Below are 17,554 nucleotides of genomic sequence, written 5' to 3'. Positions count from 1 at the left end.
CTTATGAAAACAACAAAAATCTCTAGCAACACGATTTTGAAGTGTAACATGTTTAATACCATCAACATCTACTATTAATTGAGTTAGTATCTCAGAAGATAGATTAGCCTGTTTAAAAGACCAATAGCTTAAGTTAGATATGTCTCCTAAAGCTTTACCAACTGCTAGACTAGGGAGGAGGAGTGCAGTAGATACTATGGTAGGAATGTCTCATAATTTTACCTCATTTTTGCATTGACTATCTAAGTGTAATATCACCCTTTTGGCTCTCCTGCTGTTTGTTCAAATTGCCATTCTCCACAGAAAGTACACTACCTGCTTGCTAATAGGCTTCTGGACCACCAGGTCTGTGAGCATCTATAACACTGAATTAGGATCCATGGTTTACATCTGAAACAGTCCTCACAACTAAGCTCCCTCCTGCCCGTCTGCATCCGTCAAGTCTGTGTTGTCTTTATTCAGCCATGGCTTAACCCATTTCGCAGGAATCCACTTCGATCCTTGGCCTGTAATGACACAAACATAACCTTTTCCCCAGGTTATCAATTGATGTGGCCTTTTCCATTTACCATTAACTAGTGATTTGACCATAACTAATGTAGGTTCTTTCTGATTTAGCATGGTTTTGGGCCATACTTGCAAAGTGTTTCATCACAGGGCAAATTTAGGCTGCACCACTTAGATATAAGTGATTCATCACATACAATGCTTTTCCCAATTGGGTTTTTGGTGTTTTCCCTACTTCTCCCCCCTTTTTGTTTAAAAAAAAATCCAAAACAGTTCAGAATCAGATGTGTGTGTTGGACCTTGACTACGTACTCAGAATCACAAATCAAATTGAGAGGTTCCTCCTTAAAAAGCTCTAAGTAATGTAAAGCTGCGCCAAGTTCTGCTAATTGGGTTGAACCTTCAATAATTTTTACAGAATGATGCCAATTGTTATCTTCATGCCAGACCACTACAGCTTTATGAGACTTCCCAGAACCATCAACAAAAACTGTGCAAGTATGTAGGATTAGACCAACTACAAGTATGGTCTGTGACCTGATGTTGAAGACTTGCAGGTTCTGCAGCAATTTACAGTTAGCCATGCTAAAGCTGTACTGTTAAAAAAAAATCAGCTAGTGTAATTTACAAGGATGTAGATTGCAAATAAAAAAATCAAAATTAAATTTCACAAATGGTACATGTATGACAAAAGGATCACAGCCTATTAAGACTTAAATTAATTCCCTGCATTTCTTGATCAGAGTAACAATCGGTATATCAGTCTGTTAGCAATCTCATCATACTGTCCCACAATAGCCACAGGTTGTTTCTATGTTGTAGCTATAAACAGACAAATCTGCACATCCAATCAAATACAGTTAGCTATTATGGTTGCCATAAATTTCTTCCTCAAAGTTTCTAACACCATTTTGGCTGTCATATATATATGGGATATTGTTTTCCCTTACCGGATCGTAGTTCTGTTTCAGTTCTATCAGTGTAGTATTGGCTTTATCGAAACATTGGCTGTTAATACTAGTGGAAATACAGCATTCGAAATTTCCTTGGGGATTTCTCACTTGCAGCAAGTAGATCTGCACCATCCAAGCAGCTTCTTGTAGGCCATGCAACTAAACAGAATTCTCAGAAAGCATTATTTGAGCTTACAATTTACTTAACAAATCTTGACCCAAGAGAGGTATAGGACTTTCTGGCAACTACAGGAATTCATGTATCAAAACTTTGTTCCAAATTTGGCATTCTATTGGTCCCAAAAAACAGCCTTTCTTTCATTCTCTCCCATGGCCTCAAAAACTAGTACGGTGAATTTACTGAGAAGTCTCTTACAACTATTTACCACAGAATAAGCCTATTCAAAAAAAAATTTTGGTTTAATTTTCCAGCTTCATTAGAACTATGGATCCACTGGCAATGCCTTTAAAATTCAACCCTCATTCTCCTTCATGCAGTATGACAGTTCCCTAGCAGTAACATCGCTGGGGAGGGGGGAATAAAACCTCCCTCTTGCCCCCATCTGAGATGGCAGGATCTCCAGCCCAGCATGAAAACAGATCAGTTCGAACTCCACATCAAACCAACCTGGCTCCACTCCACACCCAAATCAGTACCAGTCTGACCCAGAGAAGCACTGAGCACTCTGACCCCCAAAAGCTGACCAGTGTGAAAAGACCGACCTCAGCAAGGAGGTAAAATGATGAGCTCTCTCTCCAGATGTGTCAAAACCTAGGAAAAAAGACAGAAGCAAAAAGAAACAACACCAACAACCCCTGATTCAAAGTCGAGAAGCAACACGGTGCCACAACAAGGATGGATGACAATACTCCAGGAAAAAAAAAGAAAAGAGACAGAGCGGGGGAAGTAAAGCCCCCCTTTCTCCACTTAGCAGCGGGCAAACAGGTTTTTCCATATTTATTTTCTTCTTTCTCTTCTTGCTGCAGTTCAGATATAACCAAGGCCACACAGCTGGCGTAATCGCTGGTACGAAGTGGGAGGCTCTGGCAAACTCCTCGATTGCAATGAGCTGAGTTTATCTTGCAGCTTCACACAGGCCCAAAATCCATGTTCAGGCACAGGCCTGGGATATTTTGCTTTTTTGTTCTCCCATTTCACTCCAACCATAACACACTTCATACACAATTCCAACCAGCTCAAAAGCTGCCACACTCCTCAGCTCCATTTACCTTTTACAATTCACAGATGTCAAAAAACAGTATATTAAGCATCAATCCATTATTCCATTTTCCTAAATACAAATCAGTTCATATTCTAGCAGCTTTTAAATACAACCTCATACAATACCAAGTTCACATTCATCAGAGCATTTAGGTGTTTGGTTGGTTGGTGGTTGTTTTTTCGTTTGTTTGGTTGGTTTTTGGGGTTTTTTTGGGTTTTTTTTTGGGTTTTGTTTTTTTATCTTTTTAAATGCAAAGGTGAGTTTAACAATTTACGTTCTTCTCTGGTCTCAAAATTACTAGATAACAATATAAGCAATTACTTTAATGTGTAAGGATGCATCCTAAGGGGGAGCAAGGTGGAATTTTAGCAGTGGAACCGGTTCCCATTTTGTAATTATCTCCCCAAACAAAATTCTTTTGGTACCAAATAGAAATATGTGGGGATTTTTTACACTGGCAGCATACCTTTGGCACACAACTTTAATGGTTCTGGACAATATGGGAAGAGTTTGCATGTTTCCTCATCTTTTTATTTAAATTACAAACTGCTTCTATCCTGGAGGATTTCAAAAGACTTCAGATTTAAAACACAGCTCACTCTTTAAGAGAGCTGCTAACGCTTAGAGGAAATAGTTGAACACTGGCAGTTAAATAGTATACAGGATATAGTATACACACCCCCGTGGGACAGGGGACAGAACAGGAAGAACAAATGCAAGAAAACTTGTGAGTCAAGATAAAGACAGCTGAGAAAGTGAAGGAAAGAGGGGAACAACAACAACAAACTCTACAAGAACACTGCAAAGGCAATGACTCCCTACCTCCTATAAGCAGAGCTTGCTGAGCAATGGTCAACATGGAAGGAAGAAAAAAAACCTCTTCTTCTTCTTCTGCCTAAGTTTTTACTGCTGAGCATGACATTATATGGCATGGAATATCCTTTTGGTCAATTTGGATCAGCTGTCCTGCTGTGTCCCCTCCCAACTTCTTGAACAGCCCCAGCCTACTCATACTCACTGCGGAGGTGGGGGTGTGTGGGGGGGTAGAGGGGGAGAGAGCAGAGTAGGGAAAAAGAGAAAGCCTCATGTTTGCAAGCACTGTTCAGCAATAGTCACATAATTAATATCTTGCCAACACTGTTTTAACCTCAAACCCAAAACACAGCACCACACGGCTGCTATGAAGAAAGTTAGCTCCATCCCAGCCACACCCAGTACACCAGGAAACTAAACAGCAAAGTCCCATTCTGGCAGAGGACTGATTAGACTGGAACTGATTAAATTACTTCTTCACAAAATTAAACATGCTCTTGAACAACTGAGTTCAGTAAACAACCTTCAAAGAATGAGCAGCCCAGGAAGGGCAGCCTTAGAGCCTGCTCCGATTCCCTTCCAGTAGGCCTGCACCCTATGTTTGGAAATATAGAGATTATTTACTATTCCAGATGCCTACATACTCAAAGATATTGACTGTAAAGAGTACAGAGTAGAGTAGTAAAAATGATCCCTTAGTGCAGATGTTTTTTAAAAAAGTGATTAAATGATTAAAGGGATAAAATACAGCTTGGGGCTGGACCATCTGATGAGCTAGAGTGGGCACAGCCCTCTGCAGATATGAATAAAGACCATAAATAAAACAAGTACATATGGCAGCATACCATGGGGTAAGCAATGGCACACAGAACTCAGTCACACAAATTATTCTTCTGTAAGCCAAATTAATCCAAGAGAAGTTGAGGTTAAATCTTCTGTCAATCACTTCTGTGCAGACCTACTCAACAGAATTGCAGAAAATGTGGAGCTTGGACAGAACAGAGGACAAGCTTCTAGCATTACACAGGCACCAAAGGAGTTTTCTTCTTGAAATGCCTGTGTTTCTGCATCATATTAATTAACAATATCATCTTTTATAGCCAAAAACTGGCACAATGTTCATCGTTTACTTAATCATAAAATTAAAAGGATGCTGGCTGTCTTCACACCCTAAGAAATTTCCTGCTGATGTCAGTATGGCCTTTCCCAGTGGCAGAGCAAGAGTGAGAACCGATTTAAAAGCAAAGCCTCAGAAGTCTGGCTGTGCACTGATGGTGGGACCAGGACATCTTCATCTCTCTGCTGGTACTGTCCAAAACCCACATTTCCTCATGCCGCAGACTGCGCAGTTACAGCTTTACAACCCAGCCACCCCCACTCACATGAGGACTGCAAACCACTCCTCCCAGTACTCAGTTTACTCGTGACTCCAGAAGTAGTTTTAATGATTTATTGAGTATCTTTATGGGAGTGTTAGTAACAGAACCAGTTTTACAAAATGTTCCTGAAAGGATGAATCAGTTTTGTAAACTGTCCCTGAAAGGATGTTCAAGCATATCGTGTTTGAGTATACTCTTATCTTAACAACCTAGCTTTTATCTTAGCCTAAATACGCATAGAGTGAGGAGAAGTACATGCAGTATCTCCGGAGGTTGAGCAAGTCAGCAGTTATCTAGCTATAGAAGTAGTACGCCTGTGTAGTACGCAAAGGTGAAAGGGACAAAAGTGATGAAGACTACTTACTTCATCCTGAAGACCCCCTGAAAGACGACCAGAGGACACTGCACATGATCAAAATAGTTCCAAGATGTTGCAATCGATGCTGCAATCAATGTTGAATAACCGTTACGTATCTTAATGAATATATGAATATGTATGTGAATGGACTGCATAAATACTGTGTAACTTAAACTGACCAGCGAAGCCAGCTTTGGGTGTGAACCCCTGGTTTCCCAGCACTGAAATAAAGCACTGCATATAACTACGCCTGTGGTTATGTGTCCTGATGGCTAACATTTTGGCGACCCAGATGGGACTTCGTGGGCTGCTGAGGCGGATCGCGTCTCGATCCTGCTCCGGCTAGCACCGAGGTATTCTTGGGGAGTGCATCGGACGCGACCGACCCTCTGCTGCTCACGACGGACCTCTGACTGGTAAGAAGGTGCTTTATCTGGATTATTGGGTACCCACCTGGTCTGGTTTTGGTCTGGTAGCCTGCTGGTCAGGCATCTGGTAGCCTGCCGGTCAGACGCGGCGAAAGCCACGCTCGGTTGGGCAGGGAGCTCCCGGGGTATTGCCTAGACAGCTGTCCGTCAGACAGAGGGAAACCTCTGCGGGCTCGGCATCTGGTCTGGTCTGGTTATTTGTGCCGCAGGCTCAGCACCTGGTCTGGTTTGGTAATTTGTGTGCACCTGGTCTGGTTATTTGTGCTGCTCAGCACCTGGTCTGTAGTTCTGGTGATTTAATCTGTATTTACTGTTGAAACCAGTGATTTGATCCGTGTTTACTGTTGTTCTGGTAAAGTTACCTGTGTTATCTTTCTGTGTTAGTTATCTGTATCCTTCTGTGTTGATATGTGCGATACAAAGATGTCACCATTAGATTGCCTGTTGAAACATTGGAAGGAGGGTGGATTTGAACAATCAATGAGTAAAAAGAAATGAACTGAATATTGTACTCGCCGGTGGCCGGAATATGACCTGCCTAATGAAGTACAGTGGCCACCGGAGGGCACTTTAGACCATGGAACTATTGTTGAATTGATGAGGTTTTGTCAGAAGGAAGGTAGATGGGATGAGGTACAATACGTGGATCTCTTTTTCTATCTTGAACAAAAACAGGACTGGAGGAAGGATTGTAGGTTAATGTTAGTCCGGAGGAGTGGTACTAATGATAAATGTATGGGATGTACGGCAGAAAAGAAATGAATGATGTGTATGGCTATAGAAAACAGTAGCAGTAACGCTTTAGAATTGGATCTGCCGTGTCTTGATGTTGCACCTTCAGAAACAGAACCCTCTGCACCTAAACCCCTTAAACCCTCGGCACCCGTGCGTTTTACTGAAAGTGATACCGATTCCAGTGGTGATGAGGGGGCAGCAAGCGGTGTAAAAGGAGTAACAACACCACCAATATCCCACAGGACTAGGAACAGACAAAAGGAAACCCAAAAGGGGGGTGGACCATCAAAGGTAATAGCACCCCTAAGACAGGCGGTAGGATGGGGGGGAGAACCAATTTATGTAAAAGTTCCGTTCTCGCCAGGAGATTTAAAGATCTGGAAACAATCAGCTGGTCCTTACCGAGAAAACCCAGACAAGGTTGCAAGGGTAATTAAAATGATAATTAAAACTCAGAATCCTGATTGGGACGATTTGCAAGTGATTCTTGACGCATTAATGGACTCTACAGAAAAAGATATGGTTGTACGGGTAGCAAGAGATAAAGTAAGGGAGGATATTCGGAATGGGACAGTGGGCGGTAATGTTGATGAAAATTTTCCAAAGGAGGATCCCCGATGGGATTATAATACTGGAGGCGGTTTATGTCGCCTCCGGAGGTATCAGGACTGGTTATTAATCGGCGTTCAGACTGCTATACCGAAACAAATGAATTGGTCAAAATTGTATAGTGTTAAGCAGGAAAAGAACGAATCCCCTTCAGCCTTTTTAGAAAGATTAAAGGAAACTGCAAAGAGATATACAGATTTAGATACTGAAACAGAACAAGCAAGGGCTCAGTTAGCTTTAATCTTCTTAGGACAGTCTCAAGATGATATTTGAAAGAAATTACAGAAACTGGAGGGGGCACAATTACGAGATCTGGATGTTATGTTAGAAACAGCCTGGAAATTTATAATAATAGAGAAAAGGAACAGTCAAGGCGTTATCAGCAAGACCTGTTGGCCCTGGTCCAAGGACAAGGCGGGGGAGTAGGAACAGGAGTCTGTGGTAGAGGAATTAGAAACGGTCGAGGGCGTGGGTTTCGGAATGTTCAGGGAATTCCTTTGGGACCTGTTGTAAAGCTTGGTTCAAATCAATGTGCTTACTGTAAGCAGCAAGGACACTGGAAAAACGAATGCCCGAACCATCCCGGTTCCATGAGTCGGGTACCAAATGCAGTAGGAAATGCAGTACAAACTATGGTGCTGGGGGAGTATAGTAATGACAGCTGACTATATGAAAGCACGAAAATGGATACCCAGAATAAGGAGCCCTTGGTGACGGTACAAGTGGGGGACCAGGATGTGAGATTTTTAGTGGACACAGGGGCTACCTATTCTGTGCTAAATTCCTTACAGGGAACAGTAGGTCATAAAACGACAATGATTGTTGGTGCCAAAGGGAAGGAAGAAGTACGGCCATTCCTACATTCCTACAACCCTTAGATTTGTGTTTTGGAGGAAAGGAATTAACCCACGAGTTCTTATATGTTCCAGACTGTCCAGTTTCCCTTTTAGGACGGGATTTATTGACCAAATTGGATGCCGTAATAACATTTGAGGATGGAGACCTGGTAATGAAAATTCCAGAATCTAAGGTAGGACAAATTCTGTTATTAAAAGAAAACCTGGTAGTGAAAATACCGCAAGCAGTGGAGGAGGCTGTGATTCCTATGGTATGGGAGACTGACATACCTGGGAAATCAAAAACAGCCCAGCCCGTAAAAGTGGAACTGAAGGAAGATGCCAAGCCAGTACAGTTGAGGCAGTACCCACTGAAACTAGAAGCTAGGTTAGGAATAGTATCTCTAATTGAAAAATTCTTGAAATATGGTATTCTAGAGGAATGTGAATCAGAATATAATACTCCAATTTTTCCAGTAAAGAAACCTGATGGTAGTTATCGACTAGTCCAAGATTTGCGGGCTGTAAACCAGATCACTAAGGACATTTATCCAGTAGTTGCAAATCCATATACCTTGTTAACATCTGTGAAAGAGAAATATAAATGGTTTACTGTACTTGATTTAAAAGATGCCTTCTTCTGCATACCCCTTGACCATGAAAGCAAAAACCTATTTGCCTTTGAATGGGAAAATCCACACAATGGGAGGAAAACTCAATTAACCTGGACACACCTTTCCACAAGGGTTCAAGAATAGCCCAACCATCTTTGGAAATCAACTAGCCAAGGAACTCGAGGAATGGACTACAAAAGGTCATATCATGATCCCTCGACAACGGTATTTGTTGCTACAATATGTAGATGATATTCTGATTGCGACTGAGACACGAGAACTCTGCATCCAGGTAACAATTGAAATATTGAACCAATTGGGAATGAACGGGTACAAAGTATCGAAAAATAAAGCTCAGATTGCATCCGAGACTGTGATCTATTTAGGATGCGAGCTCTCTCAAGGACAGCGAAGGCTAAGCCTGAACAGGATACATGCTATTTGTGCTATTCCAGAACCACAAAGCTTACATGAGTTGAGATCTTTCTTTAGGAATGACAGGATGGTGCAGACTCTGGATTATGGACTATGGGTTGATCGCCAAACCTTTGTATGAAGCACAAGGGAATAAAACGTTCAAGTGGGGAAAGCCACAACGTGAGGCCTTCCAAAAGCTAAAACAGTCTTTGATGCAGGCACCTGCTTTGGGCCTGCCGGACTTGAGCAAAGACTTCCAGTTGTTTGTACACGAGCGACCAAGACTTGCCTTGGGAGTATTAACCCAACGACTAGGATCCTGGAAAAGACCTGTTGGCTATTTTTCCAAACAGCTAGGTCCGGTAAGTGCTGGGTGGCCGGCATGCTTACGGGCGGTAGCTGCTACAGTAATGCTGATCCAGGAGGTCCGAAAATTAACTGTGGGAAAAAGGATAGAAGTGTTTGTATCCCATATGGTGACAACAGTATTGGAACAAAAGGGGGGCCATTGGCTTTCCCCAAGCAGAATGATGAAATACCAGGTAATTCTGACAGAACAAGATGATGTTGTTCTAAAAACTACTAACCTAATGAATCCTGCTGAGTTTTCGGGTGCAGGTACTGAAGAAGGAGATCTGGAACATGATTGTGTGGAAGTCATCGAATACACCCATGCAAGTCGTCCTGATTTGAGAGACACCCCGCTGGCAGAAACTGACTGGGAACTCTTTACTGATGGCAGTAGCTTTGTGGAAAGTGGAGTACGGTATGCAGGATATGCGATCACTACTGTCAAGACAGTAATTGAGGCCAAACCCTTACCACCAAACACCTCAGCACAAAAAGCAGAATTAATCGCCTTAACCAGGGCATTGGAACTCAGTGAGAACAAGAAAGTTAACATATGGACTGACTCAAAATATGCTTTCGGAGTTGTTCATGTGCATGGAGCCCTTTGGAAAGAGCGGGGACTGCTCTCTTCACAAGGAACAAACATTAAATACCAGAAGGAAATACTGAACTTGACTAATGCCATTCAGAAACCATCGCAAGTTGCTATAATGCACTGTAAAGCTCATCAAAGTGGAACATCGAAAATTATTGGGGGAAATCGGCTTGCTGATCAAACAGCTTAGTCGGTGGCATGGCAAGTGAGAACAATGGTGGGTCTTGTCTCCCAGAAGGTAAGAGCAATTGATTTATTACCTTCAGAGCCACCCAAGTATTCCATAGAAGATGAAAAACTGGCAAGTCTAGTAAGAGCCAGCAAGAATAATTCTGGGTGGTATGTAACCACCAATGGACAAGTTGTGGTGCCAACCACTATTATGAGAGGAATACTTCAGACGGAACACCAAAAGTGTCACTGGGGTGCAGTAGCATTGGTAACTTATCTAAGAAAACAAATTATCTCGGTCCAGATGTTAACAATGGCAAAGTCTATTACAGCTAAGTGTGAAATTTGCTTGAAAAATAATCCTCTAGTAAAAAGAAAAATAGAAATGGGGAAAATTAAGACAGGCATGCAACCCGGGGATTATTGGCAAACAGATTACGCGGAACTCCCCAGAACTCGTGGATATAGATATCTACTCGTTGTGGTGGATACCTTTTCTCGATGGCCAGAAGCCTTCCCTTGTCGCACCAACCAAGCAAAAGAAACTGTGAAATGGTTATTAAAAGAAATAATCCCTAGATTTGGGGTACCAATAGGAATATCATCCGATAGGGGGCCCCATTTTGTGGCACAACTGGTAAAGGAGGTGAGCAGATGTTTAGGGATTCAGTGGGATCTGCATACTCCCTGGAGGCCCCAGTCCAGTGGACAGGTAGAGAAAATGAACCAAACTTTAAAAAGACAACTTAGTAAGGTCTGTCAGGAGGCAAAGATTCAATGGCCGCAGGCCTTACCAATAGCATTGTTGCGTATCAGGATAAAACCTAAGAGCGGAATGTCAGTAAGTCCGTACGAAATTCTGTATGGCAAACCCTATGAAGCACCAAACCCAAATCCAGAGGTCCACATAAAGGGTAATCAGGACTTGTACAATTATGTGTTGTCTCTTGGCAGGACACCGAATCGACTCCGATCTGCATTAGTGTGGAATCGACCACTGGCACTTGAAAATCCAGTACATAATATAGAACCTGGGGACACTGTATATGTGAAAAACTGGAACGAAGAGCCTTTGAGAGAACGTTGGGACGGACCCTACCAAGTACTCTTGACCACGTTTACCGCAGTTAAAGTTGCCGGAGTAGACTCCTGGATACATTACACCCGTGTGAAGAAGGTTCCAAGAGTGTGGTCATCACATATCCTAGGTCCAACCACACTCAAGATTACATCGCAATAATGCCTGGTTTGCATTACCAAGCTTTGGTTTTGGTTATACCCCGAGTTTTTGTGCTTTTGAAAATTGGAGAGGGAAGTGCCACTCTATTCCACAAGGCCCCTGATAAGACAGTGGGAAAGCTCGCCCGATGCATGGAAAAGTTATAAATGCAAAAATGAGACTATTCGAATGGAATTGCAAATTAGGCCACGAAGAGCAGTAGATAGTAATGAAAGTACCCAGATACCACAGGTAGTACAAAGTGTACAAAATCAGGCAGAGAACCTAATGATAGGATTAATCCGAGACTTTGCGCAAACACAAAATATCAGTAGCATCACTGCCTGCCTTCCCATACCAAAATCAGCTGAGGACCCAGTACAGTGGGGAATAATCGCTACTACCTTACCAGAAATAAACAGAACTGGTAAGATAGCATGTGAATCCCACACTAGAATAGAAGAAGTCCCAACTGAACAAAGGATAAGAGAACGACAAAAATGGAAAACACCAGGACACAGGGCAGATTGTTTAAAATTACCTAAAGCAAGGTATATTACAATAGGACGATTCCACGATGTAGGATGGTGCTTCTATGACAAGTGGACCACTAAAATAGTGAATCAAAAGGTTGAACAGACCTACTGGGAATGCAAAGATCAGGATAACAAAAACAGAACTGAATTATGGAACAATATGTGGACATTAAGTATTGTACAACAATACCAATACAGTGAAGCAATTCCATGGTGCATACGGTGGTCCGATGTAACAGAAGGAATGACAGTACCATGGTGGAATTGCTCACGGGTGATAACTTGTCAAACAGACATTAAAGAGATACCTTTGTCCATTGTCAAAGTAGCAGTGATTACAGGCTGCATTTGTCGGAAACAATTAGACTCACAGGCAGCCTTTAAAATTGGCATTGATAAAGACAAAATTGACTGTAAAGGAGTTATAGGCAGTATGGGACATTTAGTTTGGGCCTGAAGTGATGGGACCTGGACTACACATTTGCCAATGGGAAGACCAATTAGAGAAATTACTTTGGGGTTGTCAACACTATGTCCCATTTGGAAAAGGTCACCTTTGAAAAATAGGCAAGAACTTTTACAGGTCAGACATAAACGAGAAATAAACGAGGATGATGTGTGGCATGAACCATCAAGCAGTGTTAAATTTGGCTGGGCACTAGAATCTTTCTTTGCACCAATTTCAGCCTATAGGAATAAAGAAATGATTGATAAATTGATCGGGCAAATGGATCGATTGGCCAGAATAACTAAAAAGGTTTTCGGGATCTTAATATACAATTACAAGCTACGACTAAAATGACCTTGCAGAATAGAATGGCACTCGACATAATGTTATTGAAAGAAAATGGCGTCTGTGGATATTTGAGAGACAGAATCGATCACTGCTGCATCCATATTCCAGACGTAACTTCAGAGGTTGAGAAAGACATTTCCGAGCTGACCCAAACACAAGTGGAGCTGCAAAAAGAAAGACAAGATGCAGAACAGAGCTGGATAGGAGCTCTGTTGAATAAATTCGATTTAAATTTGGGAGGATGGGTACATTCACTAATAGAAAGCGTAGTTGTACTTGCAATTGTGATTGTTCTTCTTTGTTTGTTGTATGTGGGTATTAAGCGCATAATTAGTCAAACAAATGCTAGGAATAATCGCATTTTCAGTATCCTGAGTAGGAATTATGCTAATCCTATATTTGATAACCCTCCAGCTTATGAAGAGGCACGACTGGAACTATCACACCTGAAGGGAATTACCAATCAATAATAGCAAATGAATCAATAATCGAAGAAATTGATTGAGGTGAAAATGCATTGTCTAAGAATAGAAAAGCATTTTCAAAGGGGGGAAATGTTAGTAACAGAACCAGTTTTACAAAATGTTCCTGAAAGGATGAATCAGTTTTGTAAACTGTCCCTGAAAGGATGTTCAAGCATATCGTGTTTGAGTATACTCTTATCTTAACAACCTAGCTTTTATCTTAGCCTAAATACGCATAGAGTGAGGAGAAGTACATGCAGTATCTCCGGAGGTTGAGCAAGTCAGCAGTTATCTAGCTATAGAAGTAGTACGCCTGTGCAGTACGCAAAGGTGAAAGGGACAAAAGTGATGAAGACTACTTACTTCATCCTGAAGACCCCCTGAAAGACGACCAGAGGACACTGCACATGATCAAAATAGTTCCAAGATGTTGCAATCGATGCTGCAATCAATGTTGAGTAACCGTTACGTATCTTAATGAATATATGAATATGTATGTGAATGGACTGCATAAATACTGTGTAACTTAAACTGACCAGCGAAGCCAGCTTTGGGTGCGAACCCCTGGTTTCCCAGCGCTGAAATAAAGCACCGCATATAACTACTCCCTGGTTATGTGTCCTGATTGCTAACAGGAGTAGAACATAAGACAAGGTCCCTTCCAACCCCTAACATTCTGTGATTCTGTGTGACTTTGTTACACTAGGTGCTACATAAAGACAAGACAAATGGGTAGTCCCTGTTAATTTACAACTCAAGTAAGCAAGGGATGGCAAGCAGCAGATGCAAAAAGAAGTACAGAGCAGCACTCAGAAAAGACAGGCCATTCTCAGGTCACGCAAGACAAATGACAGCTGCTGTTTCCTTAACATCAACATTTTAACATTATAGTTTTTCCTTGTTTCATTTCTTTTGCTTGTTTACAGTTTGATGCACTACCTTGCTTTGCAGTCTGCATAAATGCATACTCTGGGCAAAAGCATTAGCTAACGTTCATTGACTTTGTGATTCCTAAGGTCATGGAGTTTGAAATTTTTGGTTATACCCTATCAAATATACCAGTTACTACTGCTATAGGATAGTTTTCTTGTGCAGCTGCTGAATGCCACTCATTTTCTCGCAGGGGTGGTGTAAGAAATTATTTGCAATTGAGGGCTCCTGTCAGTCTAGTGAAGTGTTGCAGGAATTCCAAACAGCCAAAAGTAACAACTGGGTAGACTGGCTGAAAGACTGATCCTCTCCCAATGAAACTGAAATAACAGGAACACACCCTTATTTTCCCAGGTTAGTGATTACCTCAAATACAAAATGTCTGAGGCTACTTCTATATCTAGTTTAAAATTACATATTAAGAAATTAGAAGATGGTTGTAAACTGAGTGACTCCTAAGCTAGGGAATGTCAAAAGAAAGTAATTAATCTCATCCTGTGTGTGCACTGTATTTTGATATTTAATTACCAAAGCACTGAAAGGCGATCACAAACCACTATAACAAACGCCATGATGACCCTAAACTCTAGAGTCAAAACGACAGAGACTTTATCATGCTTTTTTTTTTTTTTTTTTTTTTTTCCCCACAAGTGACTTTATGATACATTTTTTCCCATGGGAATAGCACTTTGTTGAAAGAACTGCATAGTTCATTATCCAATACTTCTTTTTACACTTCTTTAAGTATGGCACCTCAAGTTTTATTTATTACAGATCATGTAAACTTTGCCCTGAACAGGTACAGAATTACTTGTTTACTAATAAACTTCCTACTACTATTCTGACCTATCCCAATATTTGACCATGTTGAAAGTATCACAGAATTTATTTTTCCAGTATTCAGGGGAGTAAAAGTAGTAGTAGTAGTATCCCTCTTTTGCCCATGGGAAAGATTACAGGGACTTGATTCAAACTACTACATGCGCGCTAATTTTGTCAAGTCAATCTGAGCTACACAGAATCTGATTTATTCAGGGCATTTAAAATATTTTTTTTTTTGCCATAGAAAGTTTATATATGCTTTTATATATTCAAAGTCTATCTTCCATTAAAGTGAATAGCAAGAGAAAGTGCTGAGAGCTTCTGCAAATCTCCTCCCAGGTCGATATCAAGAAAATAAAGAACATGCAGTTAGGTGATCCTCAGTGATGTTCTGGTTTTTAGATTATTTGTCTTGCATTCATCCCAGTGGGAGAAGAGTGACAAATGCAGGAGTGTGATCTAGTTCATCAAGATTTGAATTACCACACTCGTCTTTTCTCATCCTGCTAGCTGAAATCAACACTTTGCTACTCTTGTAAATGTGATTTAACCACTGATCACAGGGGCCCATGCAGTGGTGGCAGAAAAATCGTACCTTGAAAAACAGTAAGTCCTTAATGCAGAACCAGAAAAAGGGTAAGACCTGCTAAAAACAGGGTGAGGCCTTAATGCAAAACTTGTCAACTGTGTCTCTTGATTTTGTTAAAAAACAAGTTTCTCTTTTAGTGAATTTGCCTGTCAACTAAAGCTTTCATATTAGCTGCTTTCCCAAAAAGCCAGATACATGTTTTGGTAGACACAGCAATGGAATGTGAGGTCATGGATGAGGATGGATGGATGTACATCTCACAAGAGGGGCAACGAGAAACAGGTGACCAGAAACTGACCAACAGAGTATAACATCCCATTCACGTGAATACTTCATATAAAAGTGGGAGATCACAAAGATCTCGTCCCTTTTTCCTTATGGCTGACATTAGGAGAGGACCTTGCTAGTTGTCCCTGGGAACTGAGGCCTCAGTGGGAAGGGGGAGAGGGAGGGGCTGAAGGGGGAAGTGGGGGGAGTTTTATTGTCACCCCGCAATCAAAACCTCGACACTGTGGAAATTTCACAACCACATAATAGTAAGAATGCTTAAAAATGGATGAAAAAAAGTATTTTTCTTTAGTTGCGTAATTTTAAAAAATAACATTTATTACAACTGAACACATAAAAAGTAAGTAGATAAGTAAAAGTCAGCTTTAGACAAGATGCCATTATGAAGATGCCATTCTGAAAAGATGCATCTAAGCCTTTATATTGGTGAAATAGAAAAGGTTTTTGGAATGGGAGGTTCCAGGCAACTTGATGTACTGATAGCAATTTTTAAAAATTAAATCTTTATTTATAGAAAACGGTTGGTTTAGGAATATTGGGAGAGGAATGGGATGATATCAAAAATACCAGTGCCAGCAGACTGGTAATGCTTTCGGTGGTGCCAGTTCCAGCCCTTCTCCTCAGTGGCCTCAGGCCTGCAACCCTCCAGGACCCAATGGAGAACAACCAGAAAGGGCATGAGTCGTGGTGGCCACTTAGAGTCCAGTTTCCAGCCCTTGTTCCTCTGGCCATTTCTGCAGAACACAACAGGAAGGTTACATTCTGTATTGCTTTGCCCAGAGCTCCCCACTGGGAGCCACAGTTTGATATTAAGCCACTAGAGACTGTCCAGAAGAGGGCTGCAAAGTTGTGAAGGGTTTGGAGGGGAAGCTGTATGAGGAGTGGCTAAAGTCACTTGGTTTGTTCAGCCTGGAGGAGACTGAGAGGAGACCTCATGGGGCTACAGCTTCCTCACAAGGGGAAGAGGAGGGGCAGGCGCTGATCTCTTCTCTCTGGTGACCAATGACAGAACCCGAGGGAATGGCAGGAAGATGTGCCAAGGGAGGTTTAAGTTGGACATTAGGAAAATGTTCTTCCCTCAGAGGGTGGTGGAGCACTGGAACAGGCTCCCCAGGGAGGTGTCATGGCCCCAAGCCTGACAGTGTTCAAGAAGAGACTGGGCAAGGCCCTGAGACACATGGTGTGAACTGTGGGGTCGTGATATGCAGGGACAGTGTGAAAAATGCAGTTGTGATTCATGCTAAGATGTTTAATATTTACAGATATAACCAAATGAGGCACGGGCTCTGAACCTGGAAAAAGGTGGTTGAGTTCTATGTAAAAAGTTATGAAACTTGCTTATGAAGTTATATTGACAGAGGGAACTAACATTTGAAGGGTTAACTAAACTTATAATGGGTGCCTACTAACGAGCTAACACTTTAAGGCTTAGTCACACAATAAATGCTTAGTTTAGAGCTTTATGTTAAGAAGAACAGAACCCCATCGAATGCCAAGATAAGAAGTTTTACTGCACCTAGCTGTAAACTTGAGGAGACAAGATAACGAAGATTTACAGCAAAAGGGGGCGCCAGTCTGGTTTCATTCAACTTGGCAGCTTGGGTCCCAGTCAATTTAACATAATGAGCCAAAGGTAAAAAGTTCACTGTGATGAAGCTGAAGGAGCCTTCATCCAAAGACCCCCAAAGACCCCTCCTCAAATTCACCAAGTGGCACTGCGCAGGCGCAACAGGGGAGGGTCTATGAAAATGGTTATCTGAGACTCATTTTAATCAGAAGCAGGGAAAGGTTATGAATATGTATAGGCGTTCCTGGGGTCATTATGAATATGTAATACCTTACTGTATTTAAGCACACTTCTTATTGTTTAAAGGTGTGCGTGTTGGGCGGAGCGAATCCCCCGTGCACCCAGCGCTGTTTT

Source organism: Columba livia (assembly GCF_036013475.1).
Source record: "Columba livia isolate bColLiv1 breed racing homer chromosome W unlocalized genomic scaffold, bColLiv1.pat.W.v2 SUPER_W_unloc_5, whole genome shotgun sequence".
In the NCBI taxonomy this organism is placed as follows: domain Eukaryota; kingdom Metazoa; phylum Chordata; class Aves; order Columbiformes; family Columbidae; genus Columba; species Columba livia.
This window is presented reverse-complemented; position numbering follows the sequence as displayed.